The sequence below is a fragment of the Solanum dulcamara genome, chromosome 10, assembly GCF_947179165.1.
Source record: "Solanum dulcamara chromosome 10, daSolDulc1.2, whole genome shotgun sequence".
Taxonomy (NCBI): Eukaryota; Viridiplantae; Streptophyta; class Magnoliopsida; order Solanales; family Solanaceae; genus Solanum; species Solanum dulcamara.
Genome location: NC_077246.1, coordinates 16,761,581 through 16,779,494, shown reverse-complemented (window position 1 = coordinate 16,779,494; position 17,914 = coordinate 16,761,581). Strand labels below are relative to the sequence as shown.

The 17,914-nt window shown below is 31.8% G+C and overlaps 1 pseudogene; it reads right to left on the bottom strand.

The window, feature by feature from the left end:
* Window positions 1–465: 465 nt before the first annotated feature.
* Window positions 466–11,907, bottom strand: LOC129869701 (uncharacterized; annotated as a pseudogene).
* Between the last annotated feature and the right edge of the window lie 6,007 nt (window positions 11,908–17,914).

Here is a 17,914-nt window from a genome sequence, read left to right as displayed (position 1 = left end):
AATGAGATAGCTTTCATTTCAACCCAAATTCATTTGCATGATGCAAGAATTTTTTCTCTCTCCCTTTGTAGATCTCCTGAGAGTCTCCATCCTTGAGCTCACTTGAGTTTCTCACATCTCTCAGAATCAAGGTTTTAACAGATTAAATCATCCAACAACAATAACAAATCCAATCTGATTAAGTAGCGACTGTACCAAATGTTCTTTGAAATTTTTGCTCTCATTGAACCATTTGTATCTATATTCATCAAGATTCCGATTCACTGTACCCAAAAAAAAAAAGGAAATTACATCACCTTAACATTTGATAAATATAAGGAAAAATAGAGAAATCAGTATTAGTTTCTTACTCATTGATGACAATATCAACAACCAGGCCAAATATTCAATTAGTAGTATGCCTGAGATTGCCGGAAGAACTTCTCCCACATATCCCTTACATTTTCTTCCCTACTCATTCAAAGGTCATCTCAACTCAAGAAAATAAAGGTAGAAAATTATCAAAACCACAAGTATCCTAAGTAAACTTTGATACTTTATGGCCTTTTGGGAATGAACTAAGGACTTAAGTGCAGATTTCTTGGCCTCAGATTTTTTTAAGCGCTTTTCTTTCGTAACGCTTTCTCTTTTGTGCCTCTTTTTCAGCCTTTCTTTGAGCGGCTTTCGCCTCTTCCTTTGATGCCATTCTTAATGCTTTCTCCTTCGCAACATGGGCCAATGCCTCTTCCTTTTCCCGTCTCGCTTCTTCTAGTTTCTTCACATCTTCCTTCCTCAAATTTTCAAGTTCCTTTAGCTAAATACCATAAAATTATAAGAAGTTAAATACTTAGAATTTGTACAAACATATGACTATGGTACAAAAAAACATAAGAAAATGTGTACACTAAACGTACAAAAGACACTACTAATAAGAAAAAAGAGATTTGATTCATGGGCAAAAGTCAAATTATTTTGCCATTTGCATGACTTTGATACGTAATTTTAATCACTTTTTTTCATGGGGCTATTGTTTCCTAGATAAAAGCTATAGTAATGGACAAGTATGATGCTTAAGTAGTTTTGCTAGCTCGATACAGTCCAGTCTTCACGTTCAACCGACAAACAACTTATTTCTGCCGCATGGAAAATGGGTTACCTGACTGGGTCATGCACAATAAAATCTTGAATGTCTTAAGAGTGTACTTGGTGGTGGGAAAGGAAAATATTTTTTAGAAAAATAATTATTTTTTTACCGTTGGAGTTTATGTGCAGTTTAATATTAAAGTGTATTATATTTTCTTAAATTATTGGCGAATATATCATAAATTATTGTTGAAAATAAAATGAATAAATAACTATTCATTTTGAGACAATTAACTTAATAGAATTAGAATTCTGAACCCATAAATTTTAAATTCAGACTCCGCTTCTGTAAAAGAGTAATTTTATATTAAAGAAAAGTGTTCTTTCGGTGGTGCTTTAGATTCTGAAACTAATTCGAATTGCTTTGAGTTTTTTGAGTTGTTGTATCTAGAAGGAACAAGTAAAGTAAACTGCTAGATCGGTGAATATTATACAACGGTGAACTAAAAAATTTTCTTAAAAAAATTAAGATAGTTGTGCCTCAACCTAAATATTTATTTATTCACTTTTGTTCATTTTGTTTTCTACGATAATTTATGGTATTCATCAATAATTTTAAGGAGATTTCACTTTTGTTAAAAAAAAATTGAAAATTTGTGGATATAAAAATAGGATATTTCAACATCTCCCTGCTTTAACGTTGTTAGATCTCCTTTTTGAGAGATGAAAGGATAAACTATTTTTCTACTTGCTCGCAAGCATAGGAGAGGTAAAAAAAACTTCTTTACCCATATATATTTTTCATGCATAAGTGCTACTACTATTTATTTTTGTTAAATTCTAAAAATAGTGGGGCTAATGAAATGAAAAAAAAAAATCTCATGAAAAATGTGATTTTTGCAACTTTGTGAATGCTTAAAAAGATGTTACAAATTCATAAATAGACTTGGAATAACTCACATATTATTATTTGAATATGGTTTGATGATTATTGGCTTTAATATGAGTGTTATCAAAGAAACTAAAAATAAAATATGTTGCGTAGGCATATTGTGTATGCATAGTAAAAGAACTTAGCAAGTACAAATAAATCAAATATATTTATTTGATACATGTAAAAGTTTATGCGTTGTTTTATAAAAAAAATCCTACTATATTTTAAGGATTTTTTTATGTAGATGGAAACACTTGCTACTTTTTGTTGAAAATAAAAAGTTATTATGGCTAGCTCTGCCATTGAGGTTGAGTTTGTTGCTTCAATTTTAGCTAGTGAAGAAGAGAATTGATTGAGAATTTTATTTTTTCAAGTGTCTTATTTTGAAAATCAATTATTTTTATTTATTGTGATAGAACCAATATTATTGATAGAGTATAAAAGTTTGTTTTTATAACGATAAATTCAGAGCGATAATTAAGGGGAAAAAATACTTTAAGATCATATTTGACAAGTATTATCATTAACGTTGATTATATCAAATTTTGTGATAATCTTGCAAATAAACTAACCAAGGCCTTGTCAAGACAAATGTTCTAAAGTATATCGAGGGCAATGAAATTGAAGCTCAAAAGTTCTCAAGTCATATATGAGGAAATTCAATCTGAGGTATATCCTACAACCAGATTCAATGGAAAAAATAAATCATATTATGATTAGTTATGTAATGCACGATTATATATATATATATATATTATTCCTTCCCTATTATTTGAGTGCATTTATTCTATAATGATTTTGGAAGGTTGAGTCTATGAACTCTCAATGAAAGTATGTATCTTGTATGAGTGGGGTGTCAAAATAACAGGAGCACCCTTGACATGTTTCATTTATATGAGTGTGAAAGTAGGCCCCTTACTATGAGAATTAGACTTGTTCTTAAAAACAGGTATAAATTGAGATAGTATTAGATCGTAATGTATTGACTATTAAATCTTATGTCAAAACCTTGATTATTATATATAAGTAGTGATACTTTATTTTTCATAAACATTATTCAATTCTGAGGCCACTACTAAACTCTCAAGTAAAGATTATAAACAAGTAAAGGTTCAATGTAACACATACACCTTCCTCTATTCAACTAAATTGGTGAAGTCTCTTATTTCAATATTAAAATGGATGAGGGAATGTTGGAGTTTATGTGCATTTAAATATTAAAATCACTTTATTAAAGTGCATTATATCTTGCCATGCATGTTAAGGGCCACAAATTGAAAGAAAAAAAGTAATGATGTAACTCATGCCATAATCTACCATTAATTATCCAAATACTTGAATATTGTAATCCCTATCACATGTTCTACCTTACTAAATATCTCCATACTAACTTACTAGAAGGAAAAAAAAATACTAAACTTATATAAAAGATGCTTTCTTCTTTATATTGAGGAGAGGAGGAATGGTATGTTGTGATATAGAAAAAGAACATTATGGGATTTCACTTAAGTATGTTGTTGTACTTTTATTTGCAGTAAAATCTCAGGTGAGGTGCATGTGGGTTTTCTTACTATTAAAAAAATTAACCGTGATTAAAATAAGGATTGAAAGTGTACCAATTTGGTAAGAAAGTAGAATTATTAATACTTCATATAAATATAAAAGAATAAGAACTACTTTTGAGTCTAAAGTTTCAAACTTCAGATCCAACAACGCCTAGACCATTTCCCTTCCAAAGTCATTCAAATTTCAATGTAAATGAACCCTCTTCAATAAATATAGAGTAAAATGGAGATTTTTAGTTCTTATCTAATCAAAAAACTTATATCATTATCTTCCTAATCTATATTTTCCAATCTTTCATTAATTAATTAAAAAAAAGTACTAAATCAATTCATTACCTTTTGCTTCTCTCGTAGTGCTCCTTTGCAGGCTGCATGGTACATTTCCATAGTTTGAATTGTTTGTAACTCTAGTCTTCTCAGTTTTTCTTCCATTTCTTTCTGAAAAACATCTAACATGTCAAATATTAAGAATCCTCAAGCAAATCAAATAATGTCAATTAATTTGATATATATGTTGATTTTTTAATAAAGAAATTAAGAAAATAGCAGAGAAAGACTTTGAGAGAAATTAAGAATTATTTTATTTTACTTTCTTGGACTCTACATTTATAAGAACAAAAACAGTAAAAAAAGTAATGGTAAACTAGCCTAGAATACCTCCGCAAAATATCTTAATAAACTAATTACTAATAAATAGGAAAAACTAGCTAATCAATTATTAACTTGGATTTATTCAAAAACTAAGCAGTAAAATAAAGTTACTGCAGTTCAAAAGAATAATTCTAACAGTCTTCCTTGCTTGAGGAACTACAGATTCTAGATTTAGCTGAAATTGACCTCATGAACAAATCTGTCAATTCATCTTTTGTCTTGCAAGGCTTGTGTGCATCTTCTGTTGGATTAAATGTGAAGCTTTTATCTCTCATTTCAACTTGTAAAATCTCTTGCTTAGTGGAATCAAAGATCCGATAATATTTGTCTCCAAATAATAATTTAAATCTTTTTTCCATTAACTGACCAACATTCAACAAACTTTTATCAATATCAGACACATAAAGAACATCATCAATTATTTTTATACATGAACTTGAATTGATTGTAACATATACTTTTCCTTTTGCAGGAATATAGTCACCATTTTCAATTCTGGCTTTCTTATTTTCCATAGAAACAAACTCTTTAAAAATATTTCTGTCATATGTAATATTATTTGTTCAACCACTATCAATCATCCAAAAGTCAGATTTCTTGGTAGAAAAATAGGTTTCCATAATTAAGTGGTCTTCTTCTTCTTCGGCGGTGACTTGGACAACTGCTTCATCTTTTTAAAATTTGCTTTTGCAAATTACAACTTCATGACCAAGTTGTTTGCAAATCTTGCACTGTGCATCTGGTCTTTTCCAACATTTATATGGAGGATGTCCATTTTTGCCACAATACTGACAAGGTGGGTAATTTTTTAAGAATTTATCCTTGCTTTGAGTTTTGTGGCTGGCTGCTAAAACTTCTTCAGCCATGTCATCTTCCCTCATAGGCCTCCTTTGTTCCTGTCCCGCAAAGAATTTAACAATATTGCCAAGGTATTTTTGGACAGATCTTGTGTATTTTCCAAAGTAGTTATACATGCTTCATATCTTTCGGGCACTATTATAAGAATTTTTTCAACAATTCTTGAATCTTTAAATTCAGTGTCTAGCAGTCTTACCTTGTTAACAATACCAAGCAATTTGTCAAAGTATTCCTTGACTGTTTCTGACTCTTTCATTCTTTGTAATTCTAATTCTCACATTAAATTTAATACCTTCATTCCTCTATTCTTTCATCTCCAGCATATTCTTTCTTCAGATAGACCTAAATTTCTTTTGGTGATGTGAGAGTCATGATTCTTGTGAAAATAGTTGTTGAAACAACAACAAACAAAGTTGTTTTTGCTTTGGACTTATTGATTTTCATTTCTTTGTGACTCTTGATTTGGGTCTCGGTGGGATTATTAGGCTGTGAATTAACTTCATAATCCTCTTCCACGGCTTCCCAAAGATCAAGAGCCTCCAAGTAGGCTTCCATTCTCACAACCCATAGTTAGTTTTCACCATCAAAAATAGGAGGAGCCATTCGTGAAAAGCTATTTTCGGAATCCATTTTTTCACTCACAGATTCCTTAAGAAAAAAACTCTAGTTAACAATTGTTGGTTTTTTAATAAAGAAATTAAGAAAATAATAGAGAAAGACTTTGAGAGAAAAATACTGCAATATGGCCAAAGATAATTATTTTATTTTTCTTTCTTGGACTCTACATTAATAAGAACAAAAACAGTAAAAAAATATAATGTAAACTAGCCTAGAATATCTCTGTAAAATATCTTAATAAACTAATTACTAATAAATAGAAAAAACTAGCTAACCAACTATTAACTTGGATTTATTCAAAAACTAAAGAGTAATTTTAAGATAAAAGCTTCTTTATGATGTTATTGAATGTGTCCTTAATTCAAAAAATGTTTTTGAATATTCAATTGATTTAAGCTACTGAAAATTTTCCTCGAAAAATAAATTATGCTTTGACTTAAAACACATTTTATTTAGAGTCAATGATACATGACAATGTTTTACTAAGTCAATGATACTTAGCTAGTCTTTTCAAATGATCCTGATACATTGCCCGAATTCTCACGAGGTAAGTAGTGACGAATATTGGATAGGAGAGAGTTTGATCCAACAATATCGTAGGAGTGACTCACAAAATAGACGTATTATTTATCTATAAGCTTCACAACAACAACTACTTAAGGCTAGACCAAAAGGACACAAAACAAATGAAACAACAACAACCATAACATAATCCTCCCTCTTCACGCATGAAATTCATTAGGATTTAATATGAACTCACATTAAGAGGTATAATTTATGCTATTTTTGGTCTATTTCTAGAGTCTGGTGCAACTTATAAAGGTGAAGTTTTTGCTACTTTGGCGAAGTGCACAGGTGAAAGAAATTTGAAGCTCACAATTTTATCGTCTGACAATGAGTTTTCTTCACAATTCTGTTCTGATCGTATCAAGTCGTTTGTGTAGTGAAGATGATCAACCAACCTTGTAGGACTAACACTAGACAACCTTGTAGGCTCTCCATTTTTGTGTCGATGGATATTGAGCGACGACGAGGATGAACTTCACATCCTAAATTATCATAACAATCCAGGAAGACAGTACTATCCATGCTCATTCTATCAGAACCTGAAAATGAATGATCAACTTTTGCCACATAAACCTCATCTGATGTCTTGTTCGTTGATGTACTCACCCTCGGAAACGGAGACCTGTTTCCATGCATATGGAAAATGTCATGTATATTACACTGATATGTTATTTGTTATACTATGACTAAGCTCAAATTTATAATTTACACTTACATTAAATTAGTTGCATCAAAGTTGGAATTGCGGTGTGGTGGAATTTGTATGCTAGGAATTGAGGATCTCCGTTTCAACGGGTGGGAAGCCATTCTTGTAGAACTGATTTTTCCTTTGAAAACTATGTAAATATTGCAAAAGCTTGGTGCCTTCTGCAATACGGTATTTGCAATATCACTTTTAGTGAAAAGTCTGTCATTATAAAGTGAAATTTTAGTAATTTTGCATAGTGATGTACCATGGACTTACGGTACTTGTAATGCTTTAAACTTAAGAATTTGCATGTCTTTTAAAAATATGTTAGTAGATTTGATTATGTTTTATCTTTGATTTGCAAGAAAATAGGTTTCGTCAGCGGAAAAGGAGAAGACAGTGTTAGCAGTGAAATTTTGACCATCACGAGTCAACTTGCGAGTCGTGGTTCTTTCCACAAGCTGTAGGTGACAGTCGTAGGTGAGAAGTCTGAGGAATTGAAGTTTGGGTTGAGTTATGAATTGAAGCTACGAGCCGTAGGAAGATGTTCGTAAAAGATGATCAAGAAAGAAGCCGCAATACTTGGCCTATGAATGAACAGGACGAACCGTGCAGTGGTCTATGGAACCTAGGTCCTGTCCTTAGAAAAGATATTGAAGGCAGACTGGAAAGCTGCTTCCACGACCCGTAGGACGAGCTACGACCCGTAGGTCACCAGTCTTGGATGCCTGCCGACCTACTTTTTCTACTTTTCCTAGATTTTATTTATTTAGAATTAGATGTCTATAAATACACTTTTGAGTTTTTTAAATTATGATATGCACATTTTTGAGTTAGAGAATTAAGCATAAACTACTTTTGTCTTGAATTCGTGGAATTTTATCATCGATTTTGGTTTTGCAATTCAATTGAACATCCCGGATTTTCATACTCATTATTGTAAGTGCATGATTTATTTTAATCAAATTATTATGAATTGTGATCAACTAATTATGAGTAGCTAATTCCACAACTAGGGTTGTGAGAACCATGAAGAATTAATGACGTAGAGCTAATAAATAGTAATTCTTGAATAGTGTGCATGCATATATTTTTTCCTTTTCTTCGATTGCTTTTTAACTAGTGCATGCATTAGAAATCGTATTATTCTTACTTGCCGGACCAAGGAGGTAACGAATGGGAAAAAGGATTATACAACGGAGAATTGAGGCTATCAAACCTCATCTAATAGCTTGAACGGACCAAAGGATAGCTAATTTGAGATCACTGGCAAGGGTTAGTAAAGCATACACCCGTAGACAGATCAAGTTGCGTGATAATAATTACTTATTTAGGGGACCAAATACTTAGGTAAAATTAACTTACCGATCTTGCATGTTACACACTAAATAGAGATTACTAATATAAGGTTCTACTGAGTTAAGAATTTGTGGGGAACACATAAACCCTAGTTTCATCTTTTATTAAAATCAAACACAATAATTTGTTACTTTGATACTTGTTACTTGCGGTAGATATAATTAATTACTTTTATATAAAATCTCCCTTTTTACAAAAATAATATGACTACAAATATAAATAATAAGAAATTAAGCTAAGTATAAACATCATTCCTCATGGGATTGAGCCTAACCTTTGTTAGGTTTTTTATTTGAACAACTGCTGCTTTATACTTCTTTTGGAGATGTAATTTGAGCGTATCAAATTTTGACACCATTGTCGGAGAATAAGGCATTTAGATTAGATTAATTGTGATTAGATTAATTGTGTTATTTGACTAATAGTCATTATTTTCTGATTTATGTTTTTTTCTTTTTGTTACGCTTAAACAAGTTGAGTTCTAGTGCATGTTAAATACGTGGAGTCAAGGCAGTAATCGCAGAACAACTCAAAATGGAAAAAGGGGATGCTTACAAAAATTCTCCCAAACATCCATCGCGAAATGTTCATAACAACCAACCGATAGCGAGAGATCATCCTCCACCTAGATAGAGACCTGAGTTTGATATTTGGAATAACTATGGGGTCAATCATGATGTCATTGGGACTACAGGTGACATCGTGTTACCTCTATTGCCTTCTAGAGCAAAGTTCAATGTTTCTAGTGGTTTAATTCATATGTTTCATAGTAGAGGATTGTTTACACGCTTGCGGCCATTTGAAAATCTATACACTCATTTGAATAATGTGGTGTATGTCCGCAAGAGCAGTGTTGGTAATCTAGATTTGAATATGGACGTCATCGAATGGCGCATGTTCCCATTATCACTTACAGACAAAGCAACTACTTGACTGACGGAGATACCATACTACTTTATCACTACATGGGAGCAGTTACATAGGACTTTTATAGAAAAATACTTTCCGTTGTCAAAAAAACTAAAGCTGAAAGACAGAATCAACAACTTCCAACAACTATCGGGAGAGTCGATAAGTGCTGCATGAGAAAGATTTACAAAGTATTTGAGGAGTGTATCGAATTACAGAATCACCGATGATTCGCTTCTTGAGATATTTTATAGAGCATTGGATGATAATGGGAAAGCAGTTGCTGACACCATCACTAGAGGAGCATTCATGACAAACACCTTTGAGGAAGTTGCTGAGAGATTTGATCGTGTTACTAAAATGAGAAGAGCATGTAGTAATAGGGACACAAAAACCGCAAGGATCACGTTTGCAATTAGAACTAACCAAAATTTAAGGCTAGCAAATGAGGAAGAACTCCAAGAAATAGCGCAATTAAAAATGGAGTTTAAGTTGGCATTCAAAAACATGGAATCAGAAAAAGTCAATGCAATAGATAGACAAGATAGAGTGTTATTACACGATGATTTTGGATATAAGGAATATGTATACTATATGAATAAGCAGATGGAGTTTTCAGACTAACGCCCAAGCTTCCAATTAAGATACTTGGCTCCAAGGTCAAGGGAATCAAGGTCAGAACTATAACAACTTCAACTGAGAAGGCTACTACAATCGCAAATACAACTACAATCAATATGAAAACTACAATCATGATAATAACTACAATCAGAATAGATATAATGATCGAAATCGCGGCTAAGACAGAGAAGGCGATTGGGAAAGGAGAGACACTAACAAAAACGAAAAGAGTGGTGCATATATCCAACTAGGAAATCCAGATGGAAGATCAAGAATTGCAAGGATTGAAGACATGATGGCCAATATGATGAAAATGTATGACTCTACTGAAAAAAATCTTAACGAGATACGCAATGATCTGTCGGATATGAATCAGAAAGTAGAGTCTTATGCTATATACTTTAAACATATTAAGCAACAATTGGATTAGATTTCCTTGTCTTTAAATCCACGCAAAAAGGAACATTCCTGAGCAATACAATCTAGAATCCTAAAAATGACTGACAATGCATGATAGTAACCACCCTAAATGATGTCCAAATAGCAGATCCTCCAATACAAATAATTGCGGATGATGCACATGAATTCGATTTAAGTAGGGATGAGAGAGCTACCAAATCAGCAAAAAAAGTTAAGGCGAGAAGTTGAGTAACAAACAGCCTCAAAATGGAGATAAAGAGCTCAACTTGGCAGTTGACCAAGAGAAAGAGGTCATTCCAACTCCAATTCTCATGTCGCGACCTCCCCTACCTTTTCCATAGAGATTGAGAAAGAAAGCTGAGGATGGAAAATATCACAAGTTTATCTCCATGTTGAAACAAATATCAGCTAGTGTTCCTCTAATTGAAGCATTGGAATAGATGCCTGGATACGCGAAGTTTATGAAGGACCTCATTACAAAGAAGAGAATAGTGAGCTTTGAACCTACTGACAACTTGCATCATTATTGTGCAATAGAGACCCGTTCACTCATGTAGTAAAAGAAGGATCCTGGAGCATCCACTATACCATGTGTTATTGGAGCGTGCAACTTCGCAAAAGCTTTGTGTGATTTGGGTGCTACCATTAATCTGATGCCGCTGGTGGTATTTCGACATTTGGGCTTGGGAGCCCATAAACCAACATCAATGTAGCTACTTATGGTAGATCGTACCGTGAAGAAACCCATAAGCATTCTATATAATATTCTGTTCATAAAGGTTGAATCATTTATAATTCCAATGAATTTTGTAATTCTCGACTGCGAGGTTAACTTCAAGGTCCCTATCATTCTGGGAAGACCATTCTTAGCCACTTGACCTTATCCTTTCTCTTAGTCTTAGATGAAGGAGTTAGGTCAGTGGTAATATTGATTGATCCAAATTCGATCAAGGCATCTGTAGCAGCAATTGCACTAGTTAGATCTTGAACTTTCTGCCTGTGTAACTCATTTTGTGCCCACCCTTGCATTCCAAAAAATGGAATTGTGCAACTTATCTTCCTCTGACATATTTTGAATAACCAACAATAGTGATGTGAATTTATTCACATATTGTTGAACAGATCCCACTTGTTTCAACCGTTTTAATGTGTCCTTAGCAACCCAAGACGAGTTGCTTGACAAAAATTCCTCATGCAGTGCATCTCTTAGTTTCTTCCAAGTATCAATCTTAGGTTTGCTAACACTCTCATTAATAGTGTTCTTCGTCTGCCACCACATTAATAGCATCCCCACAAAAATAATGGACTATCAAGGTCAACTTATCGTTTATAAGAACATGGGAAGTAGCAAAATAATGCTCCAAGTCCCACAAAAAGTTTTCCAATTCTTTGGCACCACGAACACCATCAAACAACTTTGATTCAGGAATTTTGAACTTGGTATGCTTTTCACCTCTCTTGGATAGATTTGCAACAACCAAATAAAGTATAGTCACCTCTATCTTTAGATCTTCATTTTCCTTCTTAAGACCATCAACCTGTGTACCCATAGAGTCGCAAAAAGCCTGCAGTTCAGCCAACGGGCCATCAACAATTCCATGATATGCTTGCATCACTATGTAGATGCCCTGAATTTGATTCAAAACATCAATCATGTCTTCATCGTCGTCTACCAGACCTAGAATGGCCTCAAAATGTGCAACATTCTCATGTAGTTTTTTGTAACTGTTTAGGCTAGTCAATTTCAAGTATTGAAACCCTTTGCTCTAATACTAGTTGTAATGAGTTCAACCCTTTCGATCTAACCCACTTAGAAAGTCTAGCACCCTTAGAATTAATCATTTTTCTTTTGCTTCGATCTAGTTCAACACTTAGCTAATGACTATGAAATTAGATCAACACAATAACATACAGGAACAAATTTCAACTTTATATTAAACTTGTGACATAAAGAAAACACACAAAATAAAGCCTTACAAAATTTGACCTAAGCCCTCTCAGCTTGAGACTAGTCCGCTTATGCCAATAAATAGGCCACAACACCCAGTCACATGTCAGGTACATGTCTAAAAATTCAATTGACATCCCCAACTGATAGACTTCATTAAAAATTTGAAATAACCAAGTCTATCTACAATGCTAACAAGCCACAACGGCTAAAAACTACTAGAATCGGTCAACTATCCACGCATGTGCGAGGCACACAGGGGCAGCCTCAAATCTGGTGCCAAATCTTTCCTCTGGTCGCCCGCTTTGCATGTGCCCATGTGCCTACATTCTGCAAAGGTCCTACCTCACACAACTTGCAATTATGGTCCAATTTCTTGAGTTGTCTCCCTTGCCCAGCATGTAGCCCTCAAACTTGTTTCGCCACGACCATGCACCGATCAGAACCTTGCGTTTCCTTAGCTTTGCCCATCTCTTTTCATGTCTTAGCCACGTCTTGCCTTGTATGCCTAGCCACGCCAATTTCAAGGTCTATCTTCAATTGAACTTGATCTTGATCGAAGTTATTGGGTCTTGACTAGGTTTATCATGTAAATCCCTATCCAAGCCCGAACCACCCTAACCATTAAGTTGAGGGTCTAATATATACTTATACCTTTTCTCAATATTTATTATTCAACTTTTTTCATTCAATGAATTTTCTCTTTGTTTCTATTACGTTACTATTAAATTAACAGAGAATGGCCTAAAAATCCTATCAATAATTTAAATTGGTATAAAACTACCATTCATCTACCCTTCGGCCTCCAAATACCCCTAATGTTAATCTTTTGGCTCAAAAATACCTCTAATATTAATCATTTGGCTCATATTTGCCCTTATTTTCAATAACTATCCTAAAGTAAAATCATTAAATATTTATCTATTATGTTGCCTAATTTGATTGGTCCAAATTTAAATCCTTATCAAATAAATAATAAAATGACATAATTTATATGTTGACCCGATACTCTTGAAAATAATATTCAAATAATTATTAATTTCATGATATTTCCTATTGGCCTATTTTAAATTAGCCATCAATTTATTATAACTCAATTCACACCTGGGGATCTAACTAAAATTCATACTCGTCCCATCTGATTTCCTACTTCTGAAGTTTGGGCCTTGGGGTAATGCGTCAGGCAGTGCCCCAATTAGGCTGATGCAACCCGCCAGCCAATGCTCCAACTCTTCTTCGTCCCGAATCTACCCAACTTTGTTCCTAAGTTCTAGGATTTCATCATTAGCTCAATTGAATGCTTTTTCTTTATCTGAAATGCATCTAATCACATATTTTAGCCCATTTTCAAAAATCTCATGAATATGAATCTAAACGCACATTCATAAACACTTATCATCCTCAAAATAAGGTAAAGTATGAATAAAATATGGCAAACAGACGTATAAATTAGTCAAAGATCACTAACCTCTTGAGTTGTTGCATGTTTCTCTCAATCAGTCTTTCTTGTGATATGCCTATTTCTTACTAATTCTTATTATTTTCATAGTGATTGCACAAGTGATTGTATGAAATATAGATATATGTACTCCTAGGATTGTATGGAGTCTCTGTACTGATATATGTCAAACCATATATGTTTTTGTTATAGTTTTTATGTAGAGATTGTGATGCTTCTGAGAACCTGTTCCATTCAAGAGTCCTTTTTAAATCATCTAGAGTCTTCTGTGATATTTCTTGAAACACTATGTTTCTTTTGCTTTCAACGTTTGTGTCTGTTTTGTTGAAATCTAATGAATTAGGGTTCTTTTGTGCATCCTTTTTTCTGTTCTAATTCTCTTGCAAGAGTAGCTAGGATCTCTTCTTTCTTGGATTTCAACCCAGAATTCTCTTTCTTGTTATTTTTTGATATTCCTCCAAAAAAATTAAAAAAAGTATCACATATATCTTTTGCATATATGCACACGGAGATCTGATTATTCATATTAGGTCTAATACCCGAAAGAAGTATTTTGGTTATCTTCAAGTTAAATAACTTTTTTGTGCAATGATTCTTGTGACCTTTTGGACCAACTTGAATTATAGTTTATGCTTTAAGGTCTTCATCTATCACAAAAATATTCATTCTTGATCTCCTTAATTCGTAGTGGTTTGCATTGAAGTATGGTGGTCTTGTGATTAATATACCTTCTTGGACTCCAGGGTGTGCAACCATTATTAATTTTTCAAGGTGTTAGCTTTTATTGAATATTTTAGCTCTAATACCACTTGTTAATATGGACACATCCTAAGCACTCAAAGAACTATGTTGTTTGGGGAAATATGCAATAAGGTAAGTGAGAAAAGCAAATCAACAAGAATATAATGTGGAAAACTCTCTTCCCTTAAGATTCAAAAATCACGATTTAACTCTCCGCTATAATTTAAGATTTATAGTCGTCCTTGTAACAACTAAGAAATTTTTCTCATCTCATTTCATCTACCTTCTTTACTTCTTCTCTACTATTTACAAACTCAAGACAACACCTACTATAATCTAAAGAACGAAATCAAGATCGTGTCTTCGAATCACACCAAAAACTAGTTATTATAAACTAAAAAAATATATGGATAAAATTTGATAAGAATAGGTTCTTTGTGCAAAAGTAGCTTCTTCTTAGAGACTTTTCATATAGAACGGGAAATAATTTGAGGGTGTCTTTGGTTGTGGTCAAACTCCAAATTTTGTTGAATGTGTTGTGTTGACACCCAATTTTGGCCATCCACAACGCAAATTAGCTATCGAGTTTCTTTGAATTTGAACATTTTGAAACAATTAGCTTTTATAAAAAATATATATATTTTCATATTATTCTTAACTATTTTTATCTTTTTATAAATTTTAGTATAATATACATATTTCTATATAACTATATATTTGATTAATATTTATGTGGTTATTCAAAAATTACCTTAAAAGATTTTATTTTTTACTAAATACAATGTTAGTTAGGTTAGTTTAATTATAGTTTGCATTTTTGAAAATTTTAGTTTTTTTTTTCTAAAAAAAAAAATAAAAAAAAATCCCAAACTCCCACATCGAAAATACATGGAAAACTTGGGGTTTTTGGAGCCTATATAAAGGCTCATATTTTCATTAAGAAAAGGAAGAAGGAGGAGGTTTTTTAACCACCCCAAAGTTAGAAATTTTCTTAACTTGGCTAGGATTTTGGACTTTTGTCCCCAGCCTAAAAGTTGTGAAAATTTCTAGCTTTCAATCTATATTTTCTTCACGGAAAATAGGAGATTGAAGTTGAAATTTAGGCTAAGAACCCACGAAGGTTCGAGTCTAAACTTTTTTTTAAAAAAAAATCTTTTTCTTTGTTTTTGTAGATTGGAGTTCCATCAAGTTATTATTGGATGGTGGTGAAGTTGTCTTCCGCTCATCGTTTTCAATCTTGGCCCGGAAAGAGGTAAAATATTTTTTCAGTTTTATTTTACTTAATTGTTTCACGTTTTATATTTAGTTGATTCATAGTCTTATTTTTTTAGTTAGTATGTATATAAGAATAATTAAAATTAATGATATAAATTTGTTATAGTTAGCATGTGTTAGGATTAATTAGCTAGCATGTGTTAGAGTTAATTAGCTAGAATATGTTAGGATTATTTCATTAAAGCATTTAGTTTTGTTCATTATTTTTCCAAGTAGTTTGATATTATTATTATTACTATTATTATTATTATTGTTTGTTCTTATTATTATTGTTTGTTCTTCTTATTATTATTGTTGTTATTATTATTGTTGTTGTTTTTATTATTGTTGTTGTTGATTACTATTATTATTAATATTATTATTATTATTATTGATTGTTGTTGTTATTATTATTGTTGTTCTTATTATTGTTGTTTTTATTATTGTTGTTGTTGATTACTATTATTATTATTATTATTATTGTTCTTATTATTGTTGTTGTTGTTGTTGTTATTATTGTGTTCTTATTATTGTTGTTGTTGTTGTTATTATTATTATTATTATTATTATTATTATTATTATTATTATTATTATTATTTTTGTTGTTGTTGTTGTTGTTATTTTTATTGTTGTTGTTCTTGTTATTATTATTGTTGTTCTTGTTATTATTAATGTTGTTGTTCTTGTTATTATTATTGTTATTCTTATTATTATTATTGTTGTTCTTATTATTAGTATCATTATTATTATTATTATTATTATTATTATTATTATTATTATTATTATTATTATTATTATTATTGTTGTTGTTCTTGTTATTATTATTGTTGTTCTTATTATTATTATTGTTCTTATTATTATTATTATTGTTGTTGTTGTTGTTGTTCTTATTATTATTGTTGTTGTTCTTATTATTATTATTGTTGTTCTTATTATTATTATTGTTGTTGTTATTATTTATTGTATTTATATTGATTCGGGTTGTAATAATTTAGTTACTTATGTTAGTTATACTTTCCTAGATATTAATTTTAATTTATTTTAACTCAATTAGATTCCCCTAAAGATAAACCAATTCATGTTAAGTTTACTCTTTAAATGATTTTCTACCTTTACTTATTTATTTGATAAACTTTTACTTTTTTATATATACATCTATATTATTTTCAATGTTTAAGTTTAATCTCTTTTTTTTTTCTAAAAAAAAAATAATTCTAAAGTCTTCATTTCATTTTAAATTAATATTTTCAAAAGTTAGTCAAATAATTTTCAAATCGTCGGATAACCGCGCGTTAGCGGCCACTTTAAATGCTTAACACCTTCTCAAAGTGGAAATAAGAACCTCGTACCTTTTTCTCTAAATTTTTAAGACTTAAATCTGTTAGGGTCTTTTAAATTAAGTTTTCTTAATTTCTTTAAAAAATTAAGTGGCGACTCCTTTTTTCTAAAATTGATTTTTTCTCTAAAAAGTTGAAATTAATTTTAAACCGTCTTTTTTCGATATAACAGAAATGGCGACTCCGCTGGGGACTAATTAGGTTCTAACCATTAGATTTGATTGCTTATTTGACTAACTATTTGAGTTTGTAATAATTAGTAATTCTTGTTTTCCTTAATTGTGCAATTATATGTTTAATTTATATATTAAATTGTTATTTGCATTTCATAGCATTTTTCCTATTTAATGTATAGTATATTAAAGAACGATTTTGCGGTACCGCAGTCGGGCTTTTTATACTTAACCCTTTTCGGAACGATCGACAATTTATTGATACGCCATGCGTCCAATGGTTGTCGTAAGTTCCAGCCTGAGTTGTCCGCTTGGGTTACCAGTCTTGCAAAAGCCACTCTTAGTCAATCTAGCGTAGAGCAAAGCCAAATCCCTAATTTAGTGCATTGGCCTAAGACGACCCAATACCCAAGGCGTATTGGGCCCATTAGAATGACCACCTTGAGTTCAAAACGGCCCTCGGCCTAAATGGACAAGCATACATATATGTTTAAATTTGAAGGTTTTATACGCGATTTGGCAAACCATTGTCCCTCGGGGCTGGGAGTTTTTTTTTTAGCTTAGTCTAGTCAAAGAAGGACCTTCAGTAAATGACACTTCATCCAAAAGGCGTTGCGTTCGGAGATGTCAAGAAATCAAGAAAGAAGGATTTTCCACGAAGGCTTAGTTAGGATTGTACCCCTGCGTGGGACTGACTATTTATATCCTTTTTTTCCATTTATGTATCCCCATTCAAATTATTCATAATAT